The 15,020-nt window shown below is 42.0% G+C and overlaps 1 protein-coding gene and 1 long non-coding RNA gene across 3 annotated transcripts in view; one reads left to right on the top strand and one right to left on the bottom strand.

Annotated features, from left to right (window-relative positions):
* Positions 1-15,020, top strand: part of pde1ca (phosphodiesterase 1C, calmodulin-dependent a) — a 227,500-nt gene that overhangs the window by 30,188 nt on the left and 182,292 nt on the right. The window lies entirely within an intron of this gene.
* Positions 8,606-9,678, bottom strand: LOC115570146 (uncharacterized). Its single transcript, XR_003981705.1, has 3 exons — positions 9,574-9,678; positions 8,760-8,834; positions 8,606-8,639 (listed from the first exon to the last, which is right to left on the bottom strand). It is a non-coding gene; the product is annotated as an uncharacterized LOC115570146 (long non-coding RNA).

Here is a 15,020-nt window from a genome sequence, read left to right as displayed (position 1 = left end):
AGTGAGGAATCTGTCAAAGAAGGGGAAAACATCTGTGATGTATCTGTAATTATGTGCTTCGGTCAGATTGGTATTGTAAATTGAAGTATTTAACACAATCAGTGTACTGTCTAAGTAAGTGATTGTTGAGATATGAGTTAATCAGACACAGTTTATGTCTTGAATTATACACTTGACTGAATTCTGGTGACTCTATGGTCCTTAGAATTGGAAGTGTGGGTCTTTCATCAGGATTTGTTGAAATGGTGCAACATTTGTAAGGAACATGCATTTGTTTTAAATGATTAAAAATGTTACAACATTTCGTTTAGGAGCCAATTCTTAGAAAATATAATTCAGAAGCATACGTCTTCAGCCGTATTAGTAGAAGTGTGTATGCGTGTTTACTGACTGCTGTCTCTATGGGAACCAGCTGAGATGGGAAAGGACCTGATTTAATTTTGACTGAGGTAAACAAATGCGTGTTGTCAGTTGTTAGGGTGCTGAGCTCAGTCATTATCACTAATGAAGTGGAAGTCTTCGTCTCTGCCTGATTTCAGCCATACTCCCCATCCACCAATCACACGTACACTCACATGCACACACACACACACACCCACTTTTTTAATCACTGTTTTTGACAGAATCGCTGAGGTCCAACTAAATTTGTTAGCTTCCTGGCATGCAATACATCTGCATACAATTTTTATAAATACTCATATTTATTATCACTTGTCAATACACTGCCACACTGTTTTTGTACACTGAATATGTTCATATGTATATAGGAGTTACATTTTTTCTATTCTATTTCTTACCTTTTTAATTATTTATTTCATATTTCACTATTATTATTGTTTTTTAAAACACTACTGTCCTTTTAGATCGCGAGGGAGGCGGGGGACATTGAGTCCGAATGGACCATGTTCTCCACTTCCATTGTTGACATGACTGTCCGGAGCTGTGGTCGTAAGGTCTCCGGGGCCTGTCGTGGTGGCAATCCCCAAACCTGGTGGTGGACTCGGATAACACGGAAGAAGATGGATGGATGGATGGACTACTGTCCTGTTGCTGCTGTGGCAAATAAATGCCCCCATTTGTGGGACAATGAAGGTATACTGATTATGATTCTGATTCAGAGGACAAGATCGACTGGCAGCAAAACAGCCCCACAGCATAAAGGCAGGAACACATGGGCCCAACCGTTGGACGTCTGAAGCGTTTGGAGAGACTCGGACGAGGTCGGCAACTAATATGTTCGGTGTGTTCAACCGCGTCGGAAGCTTTCGGAGCCGCTCGGACGTTGTCTGATCCGATTCAACATGCGAAAGTCTAAGGAGGTTGGCTGTCTGCCGGCTGAGCCACTGGATACTCTGATTGGCGGTGTAGTGACCTTTTGTCCTTAAGTGGTGGTTGACTGGAAGTACCTTCTTTTCCACTGACTGCCTTTGTGCAGCAAACATCAAACAAGGAGGGAATGTACCGAGGTTGAAGTTGAACTCAAAATATGTTTATTCCATCCAGTGTTGAAAGAGAAAATAAAGGACTTCAGTAAACAGTAACTGTAACTCAGAATATAACTTAGAAACTTAGAAAGATAGCAGCAACAAAGGCTATGGCCGTAAAAAAAGCTGTGTGCCTCCAATCAACTACACCTGGCCCTCTCCTGGCCAGGTTCTTATTCTTCCTCTCCTATGCTCTCCTCTCTGTCTGTAGAGGGTGACAAAGGGACATTAGACATGGCACACATTGGCACAGCACAGGGACATACATGCCTATTGTAGATCGGCTCCTACACACGGCCCCAATTGTATGGGGTGTGCAACAAAATACAATTACTAATAAAAAATAATGAATGGAGCCGATTAATTATATTCAATACAATTTTCATATTATGTGTGAAAATAAGATTAGAAAACACCTTAACTGAAACAGTTACTGGGGACAGGAATCGTCTTCAAGCAGCAGACATACTTTGATGATGGGTCGTTCAAGGACACTGGTCTTAGTCTTGATTTTCACAGACCGAACTAGGCCTTTGGCATCTGGCATGGTTTCCATCACTCTTCCCAGCATCCATGACCCTCTTGGTGCTGTTGAGTCGACGATCATCACAATATTGCCTGTCTGAATGTTTTCTTCTTACTTTTTTGTCGCTCCTGCAACAATAGCAAATATTCTTGGGTCCACCCCTTCAAAAACAAGTCAGCCATGTATTGAACTTGTCTCCATCGGCGCTTGAGGTACGTGTCAGACTTGTGAAAGACCCCTGGTGGCAGGACGGGTTTAGATTGTAAGGTCAGGATGTGGCTGGGTGTCAGTGCCTCCAGATCGTGTGGGTCAGATGACGTGGTGGTGATGGGCCGACTTTTGAGAATCGCTTCTACCTCGCACAGGATGGTATACAGGCCTTCGTCATCGAGCACTTGTTGGTGTAAAACTGACAATAGGACTTTTCTCACCATTCTGATGAGTCTTTCCCACACTCCACCGTGGTGTGATGCTGATGGAGGGTTGAAAGTCCACTTGATGCCACCTTTTAGTAGGGAATTCCTGAGTTTGTCCTGATTTAGACTCATTAGGGCTTCGTATAGTTCATTCTTTGCACCAACCAGGTTGGTGCCATTGTCTGAGCGGATGTGAGATACTTGACCTCTCTGGCATATGAACCTCCTAATGGCATGGATACACGAGTCTGTGTCTAAGGAGTATGCCATCTCTAAATGCACTGCCCTACTGGCCATACAAGTAAAGATCACCCCATAACGTTTGACCAGGCTTCTTGCTCTCTTTACTTGGATCGGTCCAAAGTAATCCATTCTGACATTTGTGGAAGATCAGGCATTAGCCGTTCTTGGGGCACGTCTGCCATTTTCTGCACTTTGGTCCTTCCTGCTACACGTCGGCACATGGTGCACTTGGTGATCACCTTTCTGGCTGCTGAGTTTGCGTTTGTGATCCAGTACATCTTACGAAGCTCAGAAAGCATGCCATTTCTTTATGGAAGTTAAATCATGTCATTAATCAAGAGCATAGATTTTCAGTTTGAGAGCATGATTTCATTCCTTTTCAGTGACACAGCTCCTTCGCGTGCTCAGATTTTTTCTCCTCATGCTCACATTTTGTGCTTGCATTTAAATTTCTTCTGCTTTCTTTCAAAATGTCTGCTTAAAGTACAAAATCACATGCCTGTGTTCACATTTCTCCTTGCAAACAAAAATGTCGCTCGCATTCAAATGTGCCCTCTGCGCGCTCAGGTCTAAGTGCACGCGCTCAGAACACACACCTGCTCACAGGTCAAGTTCTGCTCTCGGATCTCTCCTCTGCTCACGGATTTTTCTTGTGTATCAACACTATCAACCAATAGAAGGCTGGCTACTGTTGACCAATCAGATTATACCCGCTTCTTTGCGGATGCGTTCGCTGTACTTCAAGGAGCGTCGCATACGGGCGGGCACTCTTTCTACCGGGTTTATCTACTTCCGTCCTCCAGGCTGTTAAATGTGGTGGTTCCCTTTATTTTATGACGACTTTTCGAATAAAATATCAGTTAATCAATACACGAGCGCCCGTGCTTTTCATTACAATAGCTACATACATCAACATAAAGTAGAACAATAGCGGCTCTACTTTCGCCATATTAGCCAATAGCCAGCTGCCCAGGCAGCGGGATATGTTATATAGTATAAATAGTGAGCAGTGAGCATGATTGTGATGATAATACAGCGGTTAAGAACTCTTGTTCATATTACTTTTTGCATCATGGGACGCTGGTTCGCATCGCGGCCCGGCCGGCACCCTCGCTCGTGTAATGAATGAAAAATACTCTATCATCATAGCGTATTTTTCATTACACCTTTTTAAACACGTATGTTTACCTATCATCTCTTGTTAAGTGTTTGTCAGGGGGCCCATGAAGGAAGAAGAAGAAAAAAAGAAGAAAAAAAAAACAGCTGTCCAGAATTGCCACAGGCCCTGTTTTTGTGAATGAAATATCTGGGGGCGGGTCAGTACGGTAACGGCCTTGATGCCTGTCAGTCATGATGAGTCGCACCTCGTCACCTCTCTGAATCGTCTGCAGCTGAGCACTGTGATCCATGTTTCTCTCCCCGGCCGAGCGAGCTATCATACCGTAAAATACCTGCCTGGGTAGCTGGCTATTGGCTAATATGGCGAAAGTAGAGTCGCTATTGTTCTACTTTATGTTGATGTAGCTACTGTAATGAAAAGCACGGGCGCTCGTGTATTGATTAACTGATATTTTATTCGAAAAGTCGTCATAAAATAAAGGGAACCACCACATTTAACAGCCTGGAGGACGGAAGTAGATAAACCCGGTAGAAACAGTGCCCGTCCGTATGCGACGCTCCTTGAAGTACAGCGAACGCATCCGCAAAGAAGCGGGTATAATCTGATTGGTCAACAGTAGCCGGCCTTCTATTGGTTGACAGTGTTGATACACAAGAAAAATCCGTGAGCAGAGGAGAGATCCGAGAGCAGAACTTGACCTGTGAGCAGGTGTGTGTTCTGAGCGCGTGCACTTAGACCTGAGCGTGCAGAGGGCACATTTGAATGCGAGCGACATTTTTGTTTGCAAGAAGGAGAAATGTGAACACAGGCATGTGATTTTTTACTTTAAGCAGACATTTTGAAAGAAAGCAGAAGAAATTTAAATGCAAGCACAAAATGTGAGCATGAGGAGAAAAAATCTGAGCACGCGAAGGAGCTGTGTCACTGAAAAGGAATGAAATCATGCTCTCAAACTGAAAATCTATGCTCTTGATTAATGACTTGATTTAACTTCCATATTTCTTCCGCTGTGGCCTGTGCGCTCGTGTATGTGACGTAGTATCAGGGAAGAGATTGGGGGATTTTTGTGCAGGATGATGGGATGTTTTACCTGTTCAGGCATTGCTGCACAGTTGAGTCGTCCACCAACTCTTAATAAGCCAATGTCCAACACTGGATCCAACTTGAATATGCAGCTTGTTTTTTGCACACAAGATGGCGCTGTTTGTAACTTTGCCAATTCTTCAGGGAATGTTTGACTCTGGCTTATTCCAATGATGACCTTCTCAGCCTCTTCCATGTCGTCTACAGTGATGTTTTGACCACTCACAGTGGAATTGAATACTTGCGTTTTTGAAGCAACCTTTTTGCTTCGGGAACATGTAGTTACACCAGTTCCCTTGTGTTCCATTTCTTTTCTTTGTTTTGGAAGTTTTCTCAGAACATCTTTGAACTTCAAGTATCATGCCACTGCCTTCTTGAGTCTCAGCCAATCTGAGAAATGTGATAGCAGCTGGTTTGTTGGGCTCTGTTTGTTAGGAACATTGGTTGTATATGAAACAACTTTTCTTTTGACCTCCTGGTCATCCACTGGATTGAACCGTAAATCAATGTCGTGAGCTGGCCAGTCATTTTCAGAATTCGTGAGAAACATTGGACCTTGTATCCATTGTTTGCAGTCGACAAATTTCTTGGCACTTAATCCTCTGGATGCATAATCAGCGGCTGTGAGCACCATCCTAGGTACTGTGATCTGCTTCAAGGGAGCCACTCTTCCTTTTCCCATCATAAATGAAACAGACACCTCCCCTCTGCTGTTTTTCGTCTGCAGGTAGCTCACAGTGCCATATCCATCCTCACTGGAGTCTGAAAAGTGATGTAGTTGGAAGCTTGTTGGTTCTCCAAAGTCTTTTGGTTTGATGCAGCGAGGCACACTGAAATCAGTCAGAGTTGTCAGACTAGATGTCCAGTCAGTCCATTTTTTAGATGTTGCTTAGGGAATTGTCTCATCCCGTCCATACTTTTGTTTGCACAGTTCCTGGAGCGTATTTTTCACAGGAAGGGTTAGTGGGGCTAAAAACCCAAGTGGATCATAAACTGAACTTACAACAGACAGCATTCCTCTTTGAGTGAGTGGCTTTTCTTTCAGTGTGATTTTGAACATGAATGTGTTGTTTTCAACATTCCACTGTAGTCCCAGTGCCCTTTCCATGGGCAGTTCCTCCTTATCCAAATCCAACATTTTAACTTCTTTGACTCTGTCTTCCTCGGGAATAGCAGAGAGCACGGTGCGGCTGTTACTCACCCACTTTGTGAGATGAAATCCTCCCATGTGACAGGCACTTGACAGGTCTTTGACTAGTTGTACGGCATCTTGTTCTAATGGCATTGACTTTAGGCAATCGTCAACATAAAATGTATTATTAATGGTGCCTATTATTTCTGGGTGAAAGTGAGCCCCGTTGTCCTTTGCTGTTCTTTTTAAAGCAAGGGTTGAGCAGCTGGGTGATGAAGTAGCTCCGAATAGGTGAACCAGCATGCGATGTTCGACTGGGCTTTTACTGACATCACCATTAGAAAGTCAATGTCATTTGCAGACACCCTCACTCGATAGAACATTGAGCGGATATCTGTCATCACAGCCACTGGCTCCTTCCTAAATCTCAGCAGCACTCCGATTAGGCTGTTTGTCAAATCAGGGCCTTGTAGCAGCTCAGAGTTGAGTGACTTTCCTTGGTAGGATGCACTGCAGTCGAATACAACTCTTAAGGTTTGCTTTTTGGGGTGATACACACCGTGATGTGGAATGTACCAAACTCTCCCGTCTGTCTTTTCAAGCTGCTCTGATGGTACCACTTCAGCATAGCCCTTTTCGGTTACATCAGCCATAAAGTTAATGTATTCTTTCTTGAAGTGTTCATTCTTTTCCAATTTCCTTTTCAGCCCTAGGAGGCGTTGTTCTGCAACTGAACCATTATTTGGCATGACAAGGACATTTCTCCTGAAAGGCAAATCCAGGTAATAGTGTCCATCTTTCAGTGTTACACTACTATTTGCACATGTCATGAATTTCCTGTCTTCCATGGACATCTCAGGCTTATCCTCAGATGCCTTCTCACTGAAGTCTTGATTATGTTGGCTGATCAAGAGCTGCTCCACTTTGGCAATTGAAGATCTATTGCACTGGACAGTTTGATGGCAGGCTATTTCTGTGCCATCATGACGTCCGAGCGGTCCATTGACAATCCACCCCAAACGTGTTCTCACAGCAAACGGTCCATCTCCTTTGCTGTTTATTACCTCCAATGGCTCTATAACTTTTGGGGCATCTGTTCCAATCAGCAACCCCACTTCAGCATTAATGACAGGAATGTGCACATTATTCAGATATGACCATTTGGAAAGATCCTTCTTTCTGATTATGTTATCTTTAGTTACAGGCATTTCCTTCTGTGTGTATACTTCAGGCAAAGCAATGAAATCTGATTCATCCAATCCAGAGATTTCAAGACCTGTGACAAGGTGAGATGTCACATTCTTCTCCTGGCTCATGGTACGCAGCATAATGTTTGTCTTTCTGCCTTTGATGTTCAAGTTTGACATTAATTGCGTTGTACAGAAACTAGCAGTACTGCCAGGGTCAAGGAAGGCATAAGTTTCAATAATCTTGTCACTTTTGTAACTTTTGATCTGGACAGGAACAATGGAAAGTGTGCTGTCATTGTTACCGGCCCCAATATGGCTACAAGATTGGCAGGTGACATGTGAAGTGTTTTTGTCTCCATCTGGTGGACTTTGCTCTGTCCCTGGGCTTGTCGTCTTCTCCTTGAACTGTATGTGTAGAACTCCTGGGTGCAGTTTGTTATAACAATCCCATTTGAGGCGCCTTTTATGGAGGACTAAACCTGACATAAATAAATGCATAAATGCATGTATAAATGCATGTATAAATAAATAAATAAATAAATGCTGAAATAAATAAATACATGTATAAATAAAAAAAATGCTGAAATAAATAAATACATGTATAAATAAATACATGTATAAATAAAAAAAATGCATAAATAAATAAATGCTGAAATAAATGAATAAATAAATAAATGCTGAAATAAATGTATAAATAAATAAATAAAAGTATAAATAAAAGAATAAATGCTTTTTATTTATTTCTACATTTCTGTTCACCTACATTTATTTATCTCTGTATTTCTGTTCACCTACATTTATTTATTTCTGTATTTCTGTGTCCATATGTTAATGAGGAGGTAGGAGGTCCTAACCTCAGTCAAGAGCATGATTGGTCAAATCGGAGAGCCAGACAAAAGCAAACTATTCCTGATCCCAAGCCTTGCTCTCTGTAACGTTGTAAACCAGCTCCAGTTAGCTTAATGGCCTCAACCATAGACAGTGGCGCTGCGAGAGTCTGCTGGGGCCCTAGGCAAAAAAAAAACCCGGGGCCCTTCAACCAGCATTCATCACCATTATTTTATAAATACTCTGACATCAAAATATTTTTATGAAATCTCAAAATGTTTTTATTTCACTAGAATTTTCAAAATATACATATAAATAACAATAAAACCAGAACAATAAATAACTCTCCTCTCTCCAGGTCTGTCCCTCTCTTCTCCTCTCCTCCTCTCCTCTGCTCTCCAGGTCTGTCCCTCTCTTCTCCTCTCCTCTCTCTGAAAGACAAATGTAAGATAAGTGGAGATGTAGTTAGAAAACCTCATTTAGTCATCAATACATGAATTGTAATAATTACATAAAATAAATTGATATTTGCCTTTTCCATTTTCCTCCTCTCCAGGTCTCTCCTCCTCTCATCTCCAAGTCTCTCATCTTTTCTCTCCTCTCCTGTCTTGACGGAACTGATATGACAAAAAAAAAACAGCAAAAAACAAAAAAGCAGGGTAGATATTGTGATAACAAATCTTTAGAGGGCATGGCATAAAGAAAGGTTAACAATTAAAGTGGAATTCTGTACTTACAGTTTTCATTATCAGCATTTGGAGGAGGCTCTTCATCCTTCTCTTTTGCTCCTGTCAAAAACTTGAATAATGATCCTGAGGAGAGATAACACAGTGATATAGTATATGATCCTTGTTATAGGAGCATTTTAATAAAGTCAATTAAAAATGATTTCACATTATAGAATTAGTTATAGTTTTAGTATAGTATTCATAGCTAGGGTTGCAATGTTGTGAGATGTTCACAGTACAATAAGGTTAACCCTCTCAGAAAGAAATCATGGTATATGGTATTACACAATTTTTTTAATCATTATTATCAGTTACAATGACCCTTTAAGGACTGAAAACATAAGGGTTTTTTCGTTAAACACACAAAATATGTCCTGATAGACAACTTGAAACCATTTTTCTCTGTCTGGTTACATTTACATTTACAAGTTTACATTTCTGCTTGCTACCTAGCTTAGCTAGGTTTAGCTAGCAAGTGACTCAGAAAGTTCGTTAGCTAACTAGCATTAACTGACATGTTGGAACAGGCTGACAAAGTCGAGCTTGGTAACGGCCGCTGGCGCTGGTCACTCACGGCGGACGTGGTCACGGCCAGCGGACAGCTTGACCGCGTCCGCCGTCGGACATGGACGCGGTCACAGCCAACGGACAGTCGGCCGTGACCGCGTCCATGTCCGCCAGCTAGGCATGTCCGCTAACGTTAGCTAGGTTACGTAAATAAACGCCATTTACATTTAGTCTAACGCTACTTTGGCTGAAGTTACCAGCATTCAGTTATTTAACGTTACTGACACTTAATCATCATTATCTGCTCCACACTTACCACTGTCTTGCTTTCTTTTTTCTTCTTTCTCCTTTTTTCTCTTTCTTTTTTCGTGCCCCGAGAAATAACTCCTCTTCATCTTTCTTCGTGGACGCCAACTTCGATTACTGACGTTAATGTCAACGTACGCGTGTCATCCAAATTAGACGGGGATGACGTGGGGCTCCTTTAGGGAGGTTTCCTACTGACATGTAAATCGTATTTTGGGAATGCAGTGGGGGCCCCAGTCTACAACCATAGACTGTATTATTTACCATTGTATGTATATTGTTGTGGGGTACAGCTTGTCAGACTTCGGGGCCCCGTAAATTACGGCCTGGGCCCGGGGCGGCTACAACGTGAGACATTGTTGTGGGGTACAGTTTGTCAGACCTCGGGGGCCCCCTATCGGCCGGGGGGCCCAAGCAGTTGCCTGCCTTGCCTGTTCACAAGCTGCGCCTCTGACTATAGACATAAAGTCTTTATATGTATATGGCCAACTGGCGTTCATTTTAACTTGCAAGGGTCCCAGATGTGCAGGTGGTGTGGTTTTGAGAATCCTGTCTTGAGAGAGAGGGGTCCTCAGCCATGTCCGCTAACCAGGAGTAACATTCTGCTCATCGCTCCAAGTCATGTATATGTGTATTCGTTTTGACGTGGCTTGAACACTTCTATCCACACAGAGATGCCGAGGCTGCGATTTGCAAACCACTGTTAGACGAGCGCTACAGAGCACAAATCATCTAAAAGTGCATGTTGTCGGTCTCATATCTTTGTCGTGAATCTCTGTACTCTCAAACAACTCATGGGTGGAACAGTATTAAGCATTCGTTCACGCTGAGTGGCTCGAGAGCGGCGTGGATACCGCTGTTAGCTCTTATGTTAGCTGTTAGCAGTTAGCTGTTAGCTTTTAGCTGTTGGCTGAGAGCGTAGCATCCAGGTTAACTGTTGACACGTTACCATCGAGAGTGAGATATATGTCTGGGCTTTCCTATGAACCATTGTCGCTACTGGTGTTTGTATCACAGGTTGATCTGGACGTCTCACGATTTGCCACAGCTGATTGACCTCACGCTGAGCTCGGGCTGGATGTCAACGTACTCTGCAGGCTGTTTGACCAGCAGGCTGTATGACAGTGTACAGTTTTCACACTGACTTAGCTTAAGCTTAATAACGATGTATGCGGCTCGGAACGATGGCTTTAAGTAACCATTTAAACACAGTGCGGAATGAAAAATACCCGATGGTAACCAGTGTCACAAGGTAACCTGGACGCTGCGCTACAGCGAGCAGCTAACAGCTAACATAAGAGCTAACAGGGGTCTCCATGGTCTCCACGCCACTCTTGAGCCGCTCGGCGTGAACAAATGCCTCAGCCTGTTCAACCCATGAGTTATTTGAGAGTAGAGAGATTCACAACAAAGATATGAGACCGACCACATGCACTTTTGAATGATTTGTGCTCTGCAGCGCTCATCTAGAATACACATACATACATGACTTGGAGCGATGAGCAGAATGTTTTTCCTGGTTAGCGGACATGGCTGAGGCTGACCCCTCTCTCTCCAGACGGGATTCTCAAACCACACCACCAGCACACCTGGGACCCTCGCAAGTTAAAATGAACGCCAGTCAAATTCATTACTAAACCAGAGCTACATGAACAAATGTCAATAACTGCAGCTAACAGTTAGCTGAGCGGGCTTGCTGGTAGCCAGCAACATTCCTCTACAGTGTACAGGAATCAGCGCCTAGTAAGGCAGAAGTAGTAGACCCTCATCGACCACACTCCTGTAACCAATCATGCTCTTGACTGAGGTTAGGGTCATTAACATATGGACACAGAAATACAGAAATAAATAAATGTAGGTGAACAGAAATAAATAAATGTAGGTGAACAGAAATGTAGAAATAAATAAAAAGCATTTATTCTTTTATTTATACTTTTATTTATTTATTTATACATTTATTTCAGCATTTATTTATTTATTCATGTATTTATGCATTTATTTATTTATTTATGCATTTATTTATTTATACATTTATTTATTTATTTATGCATTTATTTATGTATTTATATATTTATTTATGCATTTATTTATTTAAACTTATGTCAGGTTTAATCCTCCATAGCCTTTTGCAATCCTTGGTCCTGTGTCTTGTGACAGTGGGCTGGTTGAGCTGATGAGTCAATACTTGTGGCAAAACTTCCTGTTGATTTGGGCGTAGGGGGGCTGAGCTTTGAACTTACCTCTTGTTTGACTTGATGTGGGAGTGAGTCTGCAGTAAGATTGCCAAAGATTGGGTCAGAGTAGATTCGAACTTGCTTGTCACATAAATCTACAAGATCCAATAACCTCACTCTGCCATGTCTCCTCTCCTGCAAATCACAAGCAAGTGTTCTCTATTTTTCACGCACTTTGAATGGCAATTTGAGTGCTATAGCCTTAAGATTGGATGCCACATCCAGCTCATCCATATATGCCATGTTTTGCATTGAGTTACAGCAGCCTCTGAGAAACAGTGAGTATGCTTGTAGAGCTTTTGGATCTTCAGCTTTGATTAAAGGCCAGCTTAAAGCTCGTTCTATGTAGGCACTTGCAATTTTGTATTTGTTACCATAATTATCTTGCAACAGTTTTTTGGCATTTTGGAAACCCCTATTAGGATCCATATATCGACAACTCGTAACGAGGGCTTGAGCTGGACCTCTTGTGTATTGTTCAAGATATACAGTTTTTCCTCATTACACTCTACTTTAGACTCAATTACTTTCTCAAATGATGCAGTGAATGACTGGTATTGCATAATATCCCCATCAAAGATAACAGTGACTATTTTTGGCAGAAAGGCATTTTGTTGTTGCTTTACAAGGAGAGTTGTGAGGTCATTTTGCCTTTCAAGGACTCTGTGGAGTTGTTCAGACCCCACAGCTCTGCGGACTTGACCAGACCCCACAGTGCCCCTTGTGGCTCCTGGGGTTGATGCAGTGTGTTGAGAGCTGGCACTCTGCATTTGAGATGTACTTTGAGCTGGTTGTGCTGGTGTTCTAGAGGAGATAAAGGAATGAAATCGAGTTTCAGTCTTTGGTCTCACACTTGCGGTCTGTGTTATAGTTGGTGCTGCAGTTGGTAAAGCAAAATCTTTTAATTCAGTTTCGGTTCCATTTTTATCCATCATTTCCTTTAAGTACTCATTCATGCCATCCATGCTTGTATCTGCATTTTCCAGAACTGAAATTTTGGCTGATGTTGCTGTCAGTTCTCGCTGAATATCCAACATTTCCTTTTTCCTCATTATTTGTTCCTTCTGAAGATTCAACTTCTCCTCTTCCAATTCCAATTCATGCTTTTCCTTAAGAGCTGCTGCTTTTGCCATCAATGCTGCCCTTTCAGCCTCAGCCTGGACTCTTTCACTTATGATGCTCACTTTTGAGCTCCCTTTTGACTTAAGACTTGTGACTGAGGCCGCCTCTTTTTGATCAGCGGCAGGTACTTTTGGATTAAAGCTGTCCATCCACTTAGAAAGAGAATCAAGAAATTCACAAATAATTTCCCATTTGGGTTGGTACCATGTTTTGGTATCATTTTCACGCTCTTCTTCGTTCAACATTTGCTGATATTGTGTGTGAGCATCTTTAAACTGTTGCAAAGTGCGATTATAGGTGGAAGCATTTGCTTTAACCCAAGGAACATTAGTGGCATCTTTCATCTGGTCTCTGATTATATTCATGTACCGAGTGAGTTGACCCACTTTACTTTTCCGAAGTTTACGCATTTCTTTTGTCTCATTAGTCAGACTATCTTTGTTTCCTGAATCCTCTGCTGAGTCAAGTGAGGCAGACTCAGTAGGCAGACTTTGAGAGGCCGTTTCTTCCGTCATTTTCAAGGACCTCAATATTCAGTGTTCATTTCATTTCATAGTTCAATCATGTTCCGTATTCCATCTTTGTATAAAAGCATGTCATGATAATTTCATTCGTCCATTAGTCCATTAATGCAACACAAAATCCATTATTTCACATGTCCATAGGCGGCAAAGTTCATTGTTGGGTTGCAACACAGTTCACCTCTTACATACCACTCTCCTTGGCTTTTTGCTTCCAATCCAGAAATCCATCAAACAATCAAGGAATCCATTTTGTCCATTTAGTCCTGTACTCCTAAAAGGCAGCTTTTTTACCTTTGTAGTGACCTTTTGTCCTTAAGTGGTGGTTGACTGGAAGTACCTTCTTTTCCACTGACTGCCTTTGTGCAGCAAACATCAAACAAGGAGGGAATGTACCGAGGTTGAAGTTGAACTCAAAATATGTTTATTCCATCCAGTGTTGAAAGAGAAAATAAAGGACTTCAGTAAATAGTAACTGTAACTCAGAATATAACTTAGAAACTTAGAAAGATAGCAGCAACAAAGGCTATGGCCATAAAAAAGCTGTGTGCCTCCAATCAACTACACCTGGCCCTCTCCTGGCCAGGTTCTTATTCTTCCTCTCCTATGCTCTCCTCTCTGTCTGTAGAGGGTGACAAAGGGACATTAGACATGGTACACATTGGCACAGCACAGGGACATACATGTCTATTGTAGATTGGCTCCTACAGGCGGTGTGCTAGCGAATCAGCGCGGTGTGTGGGAGGGGCAGAATACTGTGTGCGCACTGGTTTTCTAGGCACTCCGTTCCGTCATTTCTTGTTTTCATGTTTTGGAGTACTGGCATGAGACTAGCTGTTATAATGTCCGTTCAGGAGTAATTAATCTGTGTTCATTTGGTAATGCCTCGATGCATGTTTAGTATGCAACTGTTTTTGTCTGAAATAGATAAGTTTCATTTTGATCAAAAGTAAAGAGAGTTGCGTGCATAAACCTCTAGTCCGACGTCTTTAACACTAGAGCCACCCGCTTATTGCATCTCGCGCAAGCACAGATTGTACACACTACTGTGGAGTAGGCAGCATGTCGAAGCGGTGAGTTCAATGCAGAGATGTTCACAAGTCTTTTTTTCAAGTCCAAGTCAAGTCTCATGTCTTTATGGGGTGAGACTATGTCAAGTCTCAAGTCTTTGGTCACGAGTCCAAGTCAAGTCTCAAGTCTCTAAAAAATAAAAGTCTTATGTCTCTTCTGGTTATAATGAGCCGTCTCTCATATGCTGTTATCCGGTCCCCTAAGAATACTGCACAGCTATATCCAAGAAATTCAAAGCATTTACTGTATTATTGTCACTCCTTTATCTATTAGCATACAGTATCAGTACTGATTAGTTGTTTGTTACATATATGATCACTTTAAACAGGCTATTGCAATGCAATATGAAGAAAACACACAATAAATGTTTTCCTTTAAAGGAAACTGTATTATTGATCATGAACATACAGTTACAGAATAGCTTGCCCCCTATTGTGCAGGCTCAGTGGGACCAGACTAAGAACAAATATAGAAAATGTTGCACCTCACCCAGTCAAAGACATTGTAAT

The sequence above is a fragment of the Sparus aurata genome, chromosome 19, assembly GCF_900880675.1.
Source record: "Sparus aurata chromosome 19, fSpaAur1.1, whole genome shotgun sequence".
Taxonomy (NCBI): domain Eukaryota; kingdom Metazoa; phylum Chordata; class Actinopteri; order Spariformes; family Sparidae; genus Sparus; species Sparus aurata.
This window is presented reverse-complemented; position numbering and strand designations above follow the sequence as displayed.